The sequence below is a fragment of the Nelumbo lutea genome, chromosome 1 (genome assembly GCF_056320005.1).
Source record: "Nelumbo lutea isolate HS-2025 chromosome 1, American lotus-T2T, whole genome shotgun sequence".
Taxonomy (NCBI): Eukaryota; Viridiplantae; Streptophyta; class Magnoliopsida; order Proteales; family Nelumbonaceae; genus Nelumbo; species Nelumbo lutea.
The window spans coordinates 114,858,427-114,874,314 of NC_142684.1; the positions used below are offsets into that span (position 1 = coordinate 114,858,427).

At 38.4% G+C, this 15,888-nt stretch overlaps 1 long non-coding RNA gene and 1 other non-coding gene across 3 annotated transcripts; one reads left to right on the top strand and one right to left on the bottom strand.

Moving 5' to 3' along the window:
- Positions 1-2,604: 2,604 nt before the first annotated feature.
- Positions 2,605-5,333, bottom strand: LOC148876919 (uncharacterized). Of its 2 annotated transcripts, XR_016109979.1 has the most exons (4): positions 5,169-5,333; positions 4,927-5,057; positions 4,037-4,261; positions 2,605-2,778 (listed from the first exon to the last, which is right to left on the bottom strand). It is a non-coding gene; the product is annotated as an uncharacterized LOC148876919 (long non-coding RNA). The 2 variants fall into 2 exon arrangements; XR_016109977.1 differs by lacking the exon at positions 5,169-5,333 and having other exon boundaries at positions 4,927-5,130.
- A 4,437-nt stretch (positions 5,334-9,770) lies between these two features.
- TRNAI-AAU (transfer RNA isoleucine (anticodon AAU)) lies at positions 9,771-9,844 on the top strand. Its single transcript has one exon. It is a non-coding gene; the product is annotated as a tRNA-Ile (tRNA).
- The last annotated feature ends 6,044 nt before the right edge of the window (positions 9,845-15,888 follow it).

Sequence of the window (15,888 nt, forward strand, 5' to 3'; positions counted from 1 at the left end):
TGTCTGGTTCATGCCAGCTCGCTTTACACGTCATCTTGCCTTGCAAGCATGGATAAAAAATATCACTATAATACACCTTGTATCATATAGGCGGTGTTTGGGATCAATGTTGTTTCTTGATAGGTGTGTTTTCTCAGATTTTCTATTTGGTACCATATCTGCTATTGTTGTCACATAGGTGTTTTCCAATGCCACATCGGCAAAATGGACGTTTTATCAAACCACACCTTTCTCGATTTCCAAAGTGTGGCCTGAAAAAACGTTTTTCAGAAAAATGGCCAACCAAACAATAGACATTTTTTGAGAAAATGGCATTGATCCCAAACACCTACATAGTATCCATATCCAGAACGTCTGATTCACTTCTATACATTGAAACACAGGGTTTTTGAACATTTGAGATGATGGAGCTTACCTTTCTTAGTAAGCATTTGGCACCAAAGCATTTCATAAGCGTTCCATTTTTACTGATGTGTTATGCATGCCACATCAGCAGTTAAACGGAATCAGTAAAAAAATGGCATTTGCAGCCCTATTTCTCAAAATGACTTTTTTTACAATGATTAGCTTTGAGATTTGGGAAAGGAGAGGTTTCTTGAAATGTTAAATTTTCATTTCTTGAATTGCCTTGGTGATCCTTAATCGCCCTTGTCATTATAAATATATTATAACATTAAGCTAAATCACTTTAAACACCCAATCAGTCTGCATTTTTTTTTTCTGTGTGTGTATGTGTTTCTTAAAAAAACATATGAAACGAATCACTTGTGAATTAGGGCTCACTTTGTAAAATGGAACGCTTGTAAAACACTCTAATGCCAAACATCACCTTAGGCGGTGTGAGAAATCACCAGCTAATAACCGCTCAATCAATATGCACTAATATCCAAGGTGTTCGTATCACAATTCACAGGTATCAAATACTTTGATCCTTTCTTGCAACTACACAATTCAACTCTTTAATAAAAAAAAGGGTAAATTACAATGACCCTCTTTGTACTATGGGGTCAATAACAAAGTCTCCCCTGCACTTTTTTTTTTGGGACAAATACCCCTTATACCTCAGTTTAGACAGTTTCAATCAGGAGGAAAACATCAAGGCCATAATCATGATATGTGAAGTAAAACTCAAAAAGAAGAAAAACAATAGGTTAAATAGGTTTTAAGAGAAAAAAGGTAAGAAAAAAAATAGAAAAAGTTTAGTAGAGTATTTTGATAATTTAACACTTTCCGTCATTTGACTTAATGGCAAAGGGAGTCTTTGTCTAAAGGCTAAAGTTCAGGGGACCTTTGTCGCAAAAAAAAAGTACAGGGTCACTGACCCATAGTAGAAGGGGGTCTTTGTAATTTACCAAAAAAAAAACTTATCTCATACATTGCTATATAACTACAAATCCTCCTTCAAATAGCCCACCAATTAAAAGGTGGGTTATGGGCTCGATCAGTGAACATGTGGGCTGCCGTCTACCCGATGGACAGTTTGGGTCGGCCACAAGATCAATCATGATGGTAAAAATAGGTTTGTGATGGGCCATTTTGGGCCAAAACCAACTTGCCAGATTTTATTTTCCATAGACGACTCGACGAGCAAACTGGACTACGCCTACATCCATGCTTAGCCCCGCCCCTTTTGGGTTGCTAGGTACCTGCTGGGTCAGGTGGGCCAGGCCGCCCGTTGCAGGCCTGCAGCTTTTCATTTTTCTTCTGGTAGCTCAGTGCCCAAGGAATCTGCACCGTACCAATTGTTCAGTTCACTTTTGCTACGACAACGTGGTAGAATTGGGCTAAAACCAAGAATCATGGCCGTAGATGTAAGGTGGGGCCTTGCAATACATCAAATTATCAAAGGGTTTGATTATCTTGTTTTAGCCCTGCACGAATGTAGTAGCAAAAGTGGTTTGCCAATTCTTTCAGAGTTCACGTTTGCTACGACAGTAATTTCAGGGCTAAAAAAAAAAAATAAAGTCTTTGATTTATTATTGTAGCCCCACTAAAATGTCAGCCTTCATTTAATTCAAGGTGACGCGACATCTATAAATCAAAAGCTTTGATTTTAGGGAATTTATTGTTTCGGGATTTTCAGCGCATCGCTATCACAATGTGGTTCCATTCTTTCAGGGAGACCCATTCAATCAGCCCAGCACTAAGGAATTGCTTTGACCTCAAAGCAGTAAGTCGTTCAGTTCAGCAGCTATCAGATGGCCCCTTACGGATGGGAGAACCCCAGTCTGGGAAGAAAGGGTGAATCAGAATTGGGTGTTGATGTCTGACTCAAGGAATTGTTTTATCTTGAAGGCAATAACTCGTTCAGTTCATGAACTTCAGAACAGTCCAAAACTTTACAGAAGGAAAAACTTCCCACTCTGCCAAGAAAAGGTCCTCCATCATTTACAAGGTCAGAATTGGGTATTAATGTCCCTCAAGGAATTGCTTTTGTCTTGAAAGCAAGAAGCCGTTCAATTCAGAAACTTCAGCCGTTGTCAAACGGCCCATCAGATATGGAGAAACCCAGTCTGACAAGAAAGGGTCCTCTCTCATTAATTACCAAGTGAGAATTGGGTGGGTTGTTGTACATGGAACACCACTTGGGAGAGCATTCAGAAATTATAGATTCAAAAATCATTTGCTCATGAACGCAAAATTCTGCCAGCTTATAGAAAGATAAAATAACCACCCAAGAAAAATAAAAAGGAAACGATGTTGATATTATTCCTCGCATCTCATTACAGTTCAGGCTTTTATACAACAGTTGAAGTAGCTGAGAAAGCTCCTCCTTGTCTGTCCAAAACACAAAACAAGAAGCGCATTTGTTCATACCCCGCCAAAAAGATCAAACAAAGAAACAGACAAGGAGGAAAGATAACAAACACAATTTCAACCGAACAAAAAATGAAAATTTTAAAGAGAAACGAAATTCTATGGGCCAAGTCACCCTTCTGACCAGTCTACCAATCAACCTATCTATATCGACAAACTAATCAATTCAAAGACCGCGTAAGAGTAAGCGTTTGGGAATCCTCCTTCCATGAATTGTTTTTCAGTACATAACAAATTCTGTTTTGAACTATAAATTAATTTATATCTGTGTGTCCTATTTGCCAAATTGCCTGAATCTGAAAACCCATAAGGTTGAAAAGGCACGTAAACCCTTTAATTTAATATCTGGTTGAATGGGTTTTCAACATAAAAACAATTTGGGTCAGGCGAGAGAGTTGAACCCAAACTAAAAGTGAGAATGGCGTAATCATCAAACTTGTTGAAAAGTTGTGAACAGTGTCACACTCTCCACTTCACAAAACTGGAGCCCCCACCACTCCTTTATTCATATTAAAGCTTTTGAATTGGTCTCCAATCTCAATACTGGTCCATGATTTCATGATCTGTAATCATAAACCTCAGCAACCCATCTCCCAAAATTTCTCAGATCTCTAGAGAGAGAGAGAGAGTTGAATCCAACTACCAACTCCCCACACATCCTCAGCACAGTAGACATTCACGGGCCGGGGGTGGATTGCTAATTTGCAATCTAAGTTGTCTCGTTCAGTCTCCCACAACCACAAGCTAATCCTCCTGTTGCCATACGGTTTGTGCAGTTGTGAACATCATCTATACCACCACTCAAGGAGGCAAAACAAAATAATTTCAACCAAGGCCAGAGACCACTCTCTTGGAGCCATCAGAGGGTCCCCACACTAGATTCTAATCCAGCAGCCACCGCAGAAGATGGAGACCTCACATTTCATCTGCATATCCACTTGTATATATGTACAGTGTACTAACTACGTACACATGTACCACAGAGGATGGGACATGGGCCACATGGCAGATGAGTCAGAGGGATTTGTCGCGTGAGGGCATTGGGTTGGGCTTGGGCCCCGGTCCCCAGTTCATTAAATTCTACAACCAAATGACCAATTACAAAAGAAACTCTCAAGTCTCATACTCCCCCAACCCCAAGTGCAGAAAATGGAAATGAAACTGTTGCTAAATGCTAGCTAGCAAATTCATGGAGGATTGGCAGCTAAAGTAGACTTACAGTTGGAGAGTGGTTGTGGTTGTGGGGATGGCGATGGTCACTGTTATTGTTGGACTGTTTATCGGGGATGAGCTCGTTTTCGTTGCCGATACTGGCCCTCGAGATGTCGCGCTTGTTCTGCTTCCTCATCTCTCTTATCTTGGAGAAATCCAACGAATAATCTGGGAGATGTCCCTTCTGATCCCAATCCCCAAACTGTGGCACAGACAGCCATCCGGCGTTCTTCTGCATTATGGGTAGCTCAAATTTTAGTTTCACAAAACAAATCAAAGCTTCCATTAATAATTTCTACCAAATAAAGGGAGGAAACCTCTGATTAATTGTCAATAACAGTGACAGTTCACAGGTGTGTGTTATTATTGTTGGTTGCTGTAACTTTTTCCTCCACCTCAATTAATGGAGATGAGTGTTTCCTTCAGCCCCACGTTGAGAAATACCTCAGAAGATCCAGTTTTGCCTGAATATTGATTCAGGAAGGATCAAGAAAACAATTATAACCTCGAAAGGCACGATCTCTGGCTCTGGCCGATCCTCACGCTTAAAGATGGAACTTTTCTTTTTAATCTCACTTCAATCCTTTCGTCAGGGAGAGAACACAGGAAATCCATACCCACAGCCATGAAAGTTTTCCCGAAAAAAAACCATCAACAATTTAAGAAAAAAAATAAAATTTGCATTGAAAATAATAAATAAACAAATACGAAGAAGTAACGCGATGTCACTATATATCTTATTCTTCTTAACAGCCATTCAAAATAGAAGTTTTTTTTTTTTGGTTTATTTCATCTTTAAGACCATTAAAGCTCGGAAAAAACAATAGGAAACAAAGCAGAAATAAGAGCAGGATGAACCCAATAATAGAAAGAAACGAGAGAGAGAGAGATGATTACCTCCTTACGGTCCTCCATGGAGTTAGATCTACAATCTGTAGAACAGAAGGAAAAAAGGGCCTAACAGGAAGAAAAGCTGAGAAAGAAGCAGCAGCAGAAGCAGTGAACTGAAACGTCTGGTCTGGTCACACCTAATCACAGGCTCACAGCACAAACAGGTTAACAGGGCGCTCATCCTCAAAGCTGCAACTTTATCATTTGTATATACACGTTAAAAAGGGAACATAAAATAACGAATTTACCCCTGGCACGACCTCCCTCTGCTCCGCTTTTCGAGGTTGCTTAATGCTTAATTGCGTCCCTCGTCAGGGTCGAAAAAGTCACGCCATTGAATTTGAAAGACCACGCTACACAACACAACACATTACACACCTTAATGCCTCAAAGGCTCAAACCACTACTCCCTTAGTCCTTACACAAACACCGTCCACAGTCGCCTGTCTTTATCCACTTTGTGGTAAATTCGTAAATGACAAGGAAAATAATGCCTAATTAATAAGCCATTTAGAAACTTCTTTGACCGGAAGTCCGGAAGGGCTGTCCGCCTGTCCCCTTCTTGGGTCGGATCGGATAGGTAGAACCAAATTTTGATTCTTTTATATTCGGATTCGGGTATTATTCGAATTGCAATGGGATATTGAATAATATTAATAAATTAAATAAAAATATTATATATTATTAATAACATGAAGTAAAAATGACTCTCATATTATATGTAGAGCTTTGATCAATCAAAACTCACCTTGAATTTTGATAAACACCACCTCATTGCTTACCATATTACTAATAAATATAATATAAATCTTATGTGTATATATAAATATATGTATTTATGGATTGAGTAGATGAATGATTCAAATCCAAATCATATTTAATCAAATTGAATACAAATTCGAATTTGGATAAATGGACTATCTAGTTGTTTTTCTTTTATTGTGCTTTTAATGGCACTTCTAAGAAAAATAATGACTTGGTGACAAGGGGAGAATTACACTTAGGCTATGTTTGGTTTGAAGGAAAAAGTAGTGAATTGTAGGGAAATGAAGAAAAAGGTAGGAAAAAAAAAAGAAAAAAAAAGGCTATATTTCCCTACATTTCCCTTCCTTTCCATATTTTTTCCTTCAAATCAAACACAGCCTCAATGATAGAATTGCCATTTCCTTTTGAGATCCATTGTTCCTACAGGTTTGCCCATAGAGTTGCAAATGGATCGTATTTAAATATTTAAACCGTTTTGTTTAATTCGGATTCATATTTTTAAATGAATCTAGTGTAAAAATATGATCTATTTATTAAATCCGATCGAATTTGGATATTATTTGATTAATTTCGCTTTCTAATGTGATTATATATACATATATAAAGCATTATTTTTAATAATTATGATGGACTTTGGATTTAATAGATTTATTTTTTCATCTATGGTATATATTTTTATTTCATATATAAATTTATAAATGTAAACCAATTTTATATAGACTTATTGATATTTTATTTGAATTAGGTTTTGACAAGGGGTGATTTGGCCTTCCAATAATACCGTGCCACCTGGCAAGTCCAAACCTTTTTATATGAATTAGACCTCAACCAATGGGAGACTCATAGACCGCTCGACAATAGTTTGAAGTACACCTCGAAGGCATAAGCCGATGACTCCAACAACTGACTTGTGTGGGTAGTCGACCTTTGGAGTATTGACCTACGAGACTCATAGACCACTCAACAATAGTCCGAAGTAGACCTGTTCATGGGTCGGGCCGGGCCGGAGTTTTACTCTTTATTAATAGAAAAATGTTAAGCCTGAGCCAGAGCCCGGCCCGATCAATGGGCCTACAACTTGGGCTCGAGCCTGGCCCTGATAAAAAGCCCGAAGCCCGACCTAATAAAAGCCTGATCTGCGATTTTTCATGTTTCTTGCTTGAATAGAGTAGATTGGCTTGCTTTTTTGATAACTGATTAGTGTTGTTTCTCTGTCTTTCTCGTTTAACAAGTGGAAGAAGAAGAAGAGGAAGAAGACAAACATGCTTACTGTCGGATTTTTTGCTGCCACTGACTAAACATTATAATAGAATAAAGTGGTAAAGAGAACTCACCGCCACCGCCGATGATTGTATTCGCCGGGGAGTTCGCGGTGAGTCGGTGACTGTGGTCTATGAGCTGTGAGCCTGACCTACGATTTTGACAATGATCAATTCGCGCCTGAGAAAGAGAGAGAGAGAGAGAGAGAGAGAGAGAGCTCACCACTACCACTGAAGTTGTTGTGCCGATGAACGTTCGCCGCCTCACCGATTGTGGCTGCTTGAGAGTGTGAGGATGAGAAATATGGAGTGAAGAGGATTTAGAGATTGGAGAAGAAGGATTCGGCTGGAAAAAAGAAGGGAAAGATACAAAGAAGTGAAAAAAAGAGGGGTACTTGAACTGACTAGGGTTTTTACTTAGGTTTAATTATAGTCCGATCCTGACTCAAATTTATTGCAAGCTAGGTTTTTTGGCCCGAGGTTAAATCCGTTGGCCCATATACCTGCTCAAGCCCGTCTGGGGACCAAGTCACCCGGGCCATGAACAGGTCTAGTCCAAAGAATGCTACCTCGAAGATGTAAGTTGATAACTCCGGCAATTGCCTGTCTCCATCGACCTAGGCAACTGACAACCTGTGTGGTTAGTTGACCTTTGGAGTATCAACCTACGTGATGTGTCCAACGTCATCCACTAGCTTCTCCTATCAGTTACCAAGCACACGACGACACATCACCCACCTGGCAGTGTGAGCCTAGTTCCATTTGCTTTGTGAGGAACCGGATAAGAATCATCACAAAACTGGTATGACGTGACCCAAAGATAACAGGCCAATAAGATTCATCATTTTTGGATATCTCAAACATGCCACTCGGACCCCAATGCCTATATAAAGGGACTTTCATTCCTTTTCACAAGGTATGCGCAAAATAGTACATTCCAACTTTCTCTCTCTTTTTCTCTCTTTCAATACTCTCTCATACCAGCACAGCCCGGGTACTTTGGCTCTCTTTGCGTTGCAGATCCGTCTGCCGACATCAGCACAATCAGAGCAGGATCGGGCATCATTAGGTTTCAATCAGATATATAAATGAATGGATCGAGCATCATTAGGTTTCAATCAGATATGTAATGAATGGAATTCAAATCTATGTAAATTTGGATATCTCGCATTCTTATTTATATCAAATTTAGACATACCCCAATTTAAATTCGTTAACATCCATTTGCATTATCCACTTACTTCTAACTTATTTCCAAATAGGAATTAGCTTCCAACCAGACCATCTTAATAACTTAAATATTTGTATTATCTTCGCTGTAATGCTGATCTTCGCATTGGCTTCACATTCATATACGATCATGAACAAAAAAAATTAAGGATAAAATATAAAAACCTTCCCTGAAGTTTCTGATAATCATAAAAACTTTTCTTATAGTTTTATTTTAACAAATATATTTCTTAAATTTTTTATAAATTCAACAAAAACCTCCCTTATGTTATTATCCTAGACAGAAAACGTTAGATTGATGCACCAGTTTTTTTCCAAATACTCATTCTACCCTTTTATAAATTATTTTACATACAAAAGTATTGAAATAACTCCATTTTAACTCAACAAAAACCGCTTTTTAATGATCATTTTAGTAATTTTACATACAAAATTATTGAAATATATTTTTTGTTGAGTTAAAATGGGATTATTTCAGTACTTTTGTATGTAAAAGAATTTATAAATGGCATCAATCTAACGTTTTTCATCTGGGACAGTAACGGAAGGGAAGTTTTTGTTGAGTTTCTCAAAAGTTCAGGGGAGGTTTTTATGATTGTCAGGAATTTTAGGGGAGGTTTTGTATTTTACCCAAAAATCAATACAGATTAAATCAAGGATTTTAAAACTGGACTGGATAGAGAACCGTTATGTGTCTGGTTCTTGGGTTGAACAGTCTGATCATCCGGTTTAAATAGATAGTCTGTTTTGACAAAAAATTAAAAACTAAAAACAAAAATAACTATTCTCCAGGATGACAGTTTGACAGTTCAATCACCCGGATCAGCAGTTGGCTGACCAAATCAATGATTTTAGCCAAAAATAATTTTAAGGTGAAACGGTGACAAGATCCCGATTTTTTTGGTAAAACGTAAAACCATCGAGATGGATGTTTTTAACGTTAAAACAGTGGGTTTGTTCAAGCGAAGATGATTGAACTATATTTAATAATTTTTTTGCCTTTTTTTTATCATTTGTATCCAAACTACCCTTAATAAGAAAATGAAAGTCATAAGAACTGCCTCTCATTTCAAGTTATAACTTGTATTCAAAACAGACTAACAACCAAAGTTTTTCAAACTCATGACCTTTTTTTATTAATTTATTTAGGGCATTTACAGGTCACCACACCTAAATTCTTGGTTGCTTGAATCATCCTTCCAATGTGTGTCCAGAGAAATATGAGGCCATTACAAATATTCTGGGTCAGGCCTAGGCCTAATGAGTACATTTATAATGTCGGAAAGGTATGATAGTGGAAGATTTTTTATCAATCAAAAACCCTCCATGAATTTTGACGAGTATCACGGATGTCATATTGTGATCCCAATTGATTGATTGGTTATAAGTTTTCTGGGCTTATAGTTCAGGTCTTTGGGCCTAGTTGTCCGGCCTATAATCCTTACCATAGGTGTTAAGTCGAACCCGTCCCAGCCCATGAGCACCTTTATTGTAAATAAACATAATAATTTCGAGCTGTGGGGCATTGATCTTTCTCCACACTCTAAATTTAATTGGGAGGTGGCTTAAAATAATTGGCAGGCTGAGTAATAAACTGGCCTATTAGCTCAGTTGGTTAGAGCGTCGTGCTAATAACGCGAAGGTCGCAGGTTCGAGACCTGCATGGGCCAAAAGCCTTTTCCTATGAAAAAAGAAAAAAACGAAGCATCACACATGTGGTGTTTGGGAAATGAACTTGAAATAAGTGTTTATTTTATAAGCCCAAATTTTCAGTTTTTTTTTTAATTGTTTATACAATAAGTACTTATTCAATTTTTTTTTCCAAAATTACTCCTAGTTGAATTTTAAAGAAGTGCTTTCATAAAAGTACTTTTATGAAATCTATGAACATACTTATAAAAGTGCTTTTATTAAAGTGCTTTCATAAAAGTACTTTTGTAAAAGTGCTTTCGTAAAAATACTTTCATAAAAAATAATTTTATAAAATTTGAAAGAAAATTAAGGACAAAATTGTAACAAATACTTATTTAAGTGCTTATTGGAGAAAAAGATTACCAAATGTCTAATATGAAACAAGTGATTATTTTAAAGTAGGGTGTCAAATGCAAATAAGTGCTTATTTGAATAAGCACTTGCCTTTTACTTTTTAAGCACTTATTTTTAACATGAGCACTCCCAAACATGGCCTTATAGGAGTAAGTGCCACTTAAAGAAATGCACTATTTATAGCATAATTTGGAAAAGTAATGCAAATTGAAAAAAGTGCATGCATATATTGGTGAGTTTCGATCAAACGACTCTAGTTAAAATTAGGGGTACAACTTGGAGAATTCAACCTGCCTCCATAGAATACACCCCACATGCACATCTCCCAATACATGGTTGGAATGTGTTGTGGGTCGTTTTTGGGGCACATTCTGTGGGAAAAGATTTGAACTCCAACTTGAATGGGTTCAACCTAAGTCTATATTGACCAAGTTCGTAACTTTACACAAGTTGAACTTAGATTTTTGGTCTTCACATTAGGGGGGCCACAAGCCAGGATTCTCACGAGCTATTCGAGCTTGGCTTAGCTCGGTTTAAATCGAGTTTCGAGCCTGATATATAGGCTTCTTTTGCTAATCAAGCCGAGCTCAAGCCTAATGAAGCTCGGTTCGTGAGGCTCACGAGCATAGGCTTTGTTGAGTGAATGTGAAATAATGGAAATACATAATAGTAAACACATTTTTTTTCTATTTTCCACTATAACACTATGAACTAATATCATCATAGGCAAGGATTATAATGTTTAAATTATATAATTTATAATTTATACAAAAAATAAATGTATTTTAAATACAATAGGAACTAATTACATTTATTTCTTGAAGATACATATTTTCAAAAGTAATTTTAATGGTTATATATATTTGTTTATTTTTTGGTAATTTATCCTATTTATTGGAAATCATGTTAATCCATTTTTGGCAATTTCTTAGACTTTTTTTTGTAATTATGATTATTGGTACTTAATTTTTTGTTATTTTCTTGGCTAATTTGTGGTCATTAAATGTAACTTTCTGGTTTGATCTCGAAGTTGTTAGCAACTATTGCTGGTCTCACAACGCTCGAGGCTGCCCCGGTGAGGGTTGGTTTGGCATAGTCCATCATGGTCCTTTGCTTGGCCATCTTTGTACTTTCAGTTTTCTCTTGCCTAGAATCTCTAATGCGACGGCGGAGAGTTCGTTCAATCTCTGGATCGTAAGTGATGCTCTACTTTTTACTTTTGCGTGTCATAAATTGTACAAGTCAAAGTCATAAAGATACTAATACACACATATCATGAACATATTGCACAAAATCAGATTAACAACAGTAGATGGTTCCTAATAATGTTGTGATAATCCCCGACAACGGCGCCAAAAACTTGATGTGTTTAGCAATTAAATCATTAAGCTGTCCAACCGAAGTGAATTCAATCTTGGGTTGGTTAATTCCTAATTGTATGAGTAGCCTCTCTCGAGCACAGCCCACTCTATCTATGAGCAACAATTCCTATATTTTTATGAAGAAATTAATCGCCATAGATGCATTAAGAACAAAGAATTCGTAGGAAATCAATTCTTGCTGAATGAATGCCAACGAATCGTGCATATTATCTCTAAGATACATTCAATCCATTTTCTTGATTAGTTGATCTGATTACCTAAACCCTTTCTCAAGCGATTCAAGTAATCCAAGAAACAAGAATAATTCAGCCAAGATTACTCTTATAATCAAAAACCCTAATCAAGAAATCCCAAGAATTAATCAGAATCAATCGGATCTGCTTAAAATATTAATTACAAATCTGAATTAACATCCATCATGATTCAAAGAATAGAAAGAATGAAAGATTCAATAAAGAAAAACCATGAAACCCTAATTGAATCTAGGTTACCGAATTCGCAGAATCAAAGAAGAAGACAACCTAGGATTTCTCATCAATCTTCGATCTCCTCTTCAATTCGCATTTAGCAGCATTCTCTCCTTCTCCAACACTTCTCCTCTTTGATTTTGTCTTCAGGGTCCAAACCCTAATTTCCTCTCCTTCTTTTCTTTTTATAATCTTCCCCTATCTCCCTCTTTTCCATTCTCTCAAGTTAGCTGCCTTTTGGAGCCTTCCTTAGGGCTGCGGTTGGGCTGCTATTGGGCCTCTCTCCTTGGTGGGTCGAAGTGTTCTCCCATAGGGTTTTGGATGTGCCAAATTGCTTCCCTTTCCACCTTATCAACATGTCTTCATGCTCTCTTCACCCTAGACTGTCACAAACTTCTAGTTTCCTAAAATTCTGCTCAATTAGGGTAAGAACCATTGAAAATCATCATCAAAACCATGTATAAAGCAATAAAAATAATGTGTAGCATGCGCACACATCAACAATTTAAATTATAACTTACACTAATTAATGATGAATGGTGATTTGGCACGACCTAGCTAGAAGGAGACACATAGGCGAGATCTGATTGAAGGATGGCAACTCGTCCAGGCAAGCCCAGTTTGCAACATCCGGAGTTCGGGTATTTAGCCACCTCGGTGTAGTAGCACCTCAACACCCAATCCAGTTTAGGACTAAAGAGTTGAAGTTCCAACTTGGAGCTAATGATCCGAAATGCCATGTAACTTACTCCAAAGGCCTCCCCAACGGATTCCGAATCTCTTGAGGTCACGATGAGTCAACAGTTCTCGAATTCCCAAGATCACGATAAGAACTCATCTCGGTTCAGCCTGAATCGAAGATAGGCGATAAACTTTATCAACATACTGCTCTCCTTCAAAAACGGAACCAACCTTATCTCCATAGCCCTGGGATCCCGGAGCTCTTTTGTAAGGCCCACGACTACTCCAGTATATAAAGACTCAAAATCTCAAGGAAAAGGTACGCATGATTACTCTACTCACTAGCACTCAAGCATTCAAGCATTTGGCTCGCATTCATAATTACTAACTTAAGCATCGGAGCGACCTCGCCGAGTTAGCTACCTCGGATTCTCTGATACACTATTTTACAGATTGATCCAGCTCACCGCCCATTTGGAGTTCGGATCACCCTCCAACTAGGAGTAGTTAGATCGTGCACCATCAATTGGCGTCATCTGTGGGAATCGATCGAAAGGTCATCCCTATCTCTTTACAGTTTCAAACTCAATCTCAACTTCAATGGCATCTTCCAACCACATCAAAAAAAGTATCGAGATGAACGTCATCAGGGGACAAGCCTAGCAACCAACCTTCCCCCAGGCTCCTACGGTGTGCATCAGCCAGTTCACCATTCTTCTCACAACGTCTAGAGTTCCATCACTGTCCGCACCACCGAGCACCACACAAGTGAGCGCCCCACCGAGCTCCTCCGGCTAGTACCTGATTAGACCTAAGTGCAAGTGGGAGCTGTTAGACAGTTTTGTATGCCCTTAGCTTCAATCAAAATGATGTACTTTATGAGTTTATTGTAAATGAATAAAAGTGCATATTTGATTCATGTTTCCTTGGTATGTTTCTGTGTAATACCCTTAAACTGGACACTTAATGAGACTCGTGTTAGTTTAGAATTTTCACAGCCAGTGGGTCGGTCTGGGGAGACCTATCTTGACAAGGCTGACACTGTGGTGCCACCAAGTCGATTGGGGTGGCTTGTCTCAGCTACCAGGGTGAGACCCTAGGCACATACAGTGTGGGATTAATTGAATCTTTGAACTGGACCAGATTTCCAGTATTGCCCTGGACCTTGGAGATTAATGGGCAAAACTGGAAAGTTACACCTGACCCCTAGACTCGATTATGATATTGCACTAGGTGTCGGATTGGGCTGTCTTTGATGTACCAATCAGTGAGATCCTTAGCGGGGGTCAAAACCTGGGTATGTTGGGAGAGTCTGAGAATTCATCTAAGTGGGTGATCATAGTGACAGGATCAGCCCCTTTGTCGGACAAAGGTAATGATCGGGGATGCACTCTCACTAATGGAAACCAAGACTGCCGGCAGCCGATTTCAATCGTTGAGATTTGTTTTGCAAAATATATTTTATATGAGATATAAAAGTATATAAATTATGGTTTCGAAATGGTTTGCAAATAAGTTTTAATTCCCGGGATCCATATATGAGAGAGTGCAACACTGTTCCTTGCAGCCGAGGGAGAGGTCATCTCTTGTCGGACAGTGTATGATCATTATGGGCTGAGAGGTTAAGTGTAAGACCATTGAGGATAATACCTGATGGGCTAATCTTGCATCTGCCCACAGTCCCTGGGTGTTACAAGGTGGCTTGGCCTAGGGACCACTTAGGGTAAGTGTTAGGCCCATAGAGCCCATCTGATGCGTTTTAGGGGGTGCACTGTCCATAACAGTGTATTCGGCCATGCCTTGTAACAAAGGCTGGGCTGAACCCATGTGGATGATGTGTAGATCAATGTTTGGGTCCCACGCCATACAAGGAAGCCCAACTGGGCAGCAGTTTGGAAGGCTAAATGGGCCTCAAGCCCATTTCGAACTGGGCTGATTTGATTAGTCATTAAGGGGCGAATTCTGAGATAAGATTAGCTGATAGGATTGGGCCCACACCCTATCCACTCAGAGAGTCCAAGATCTAAATGAGATTTAGATTTGGAAACTTCCTAATTAGATTAGGAGCTGGTTGATCTAATTTGCAGATAAGATAAGGATTATCCCTTATCTTAATGGGACTTCTAATCCAGATATGATTTGGATTAGCAACTCCTAATGAGATTAGGAGCTGATCCCTTTAAGTCTATAAAAGGAAGAGGGGGCGGCAACCTTTAGACACACAATCACCAGCAACAGTCTTGTCTTCAGAGCTGAGATCACAGAAGAGAGAATTCTGTACTCTGCAAATACTCTCTAGCCACCTCCTTCCTGCAGCTGCCGCCTATAGTAGTTCGATCTCAATTGCTTGGGAGAAATCAAGATTGGATCTTGATTCCAATCTTTTGGAGAAAAGATTGGTAGGAGTTGTATTCACAAGCCGTCCAGGTGATTCTTGGGAATGATCAAGTTCTTAGGAAGGACACTGTTGATTCTGCTCCACCCTGCACTGCGCCATATTCAGTGGGAGTAGATTTTGGATCCTACCTTGGGCATGAACACCTCCATTGGGAGATACTATTATTCTATATCAGGTATTATCTCTCCCTACTCCTTTTGGTTTAGATCTGGTTCGGTTTATGGTTCAAGAATGATCATTGAAAATAAGATTTTCTAAATAGGGAATTCGATTCCCAGTTGAAGGGAGAAAAAAAAATTGAAATTCGCCCTCTTTATTCCGCAATCTTGGGTGTCCATGTGATGGATTTCCTATCCCTTCAGTGGTATAAGAGCCATGTTCAAATCTTGAACCATTATGTTTCAGATCTGAACATGCGCAAATAGGGAGAAGGCGTTCTACCCAATTTGCGTAGATATGGGTTTTGAGAAATTTGTTCCCAAAACAGATGGGAAAATAATCTAAAATTAATTTTAAATAAATCTTATTATTATTTAGAATAGTTCTTTATAATTTTCTTGATTTAGGGGCTGTTCGTACAAGAGGAGATCGAACTCTTGGTTTGCGCAAGGAGAACTGCAAGATTTGCAGTTTATTGAATTTATTTATTACATTTGGTCTGTAAATAATTTTTTGTTTATTTTTAGACTCAATGTATAGGCATTCGATCTGATGTAATAATTAATAGAAATAGGATTTCT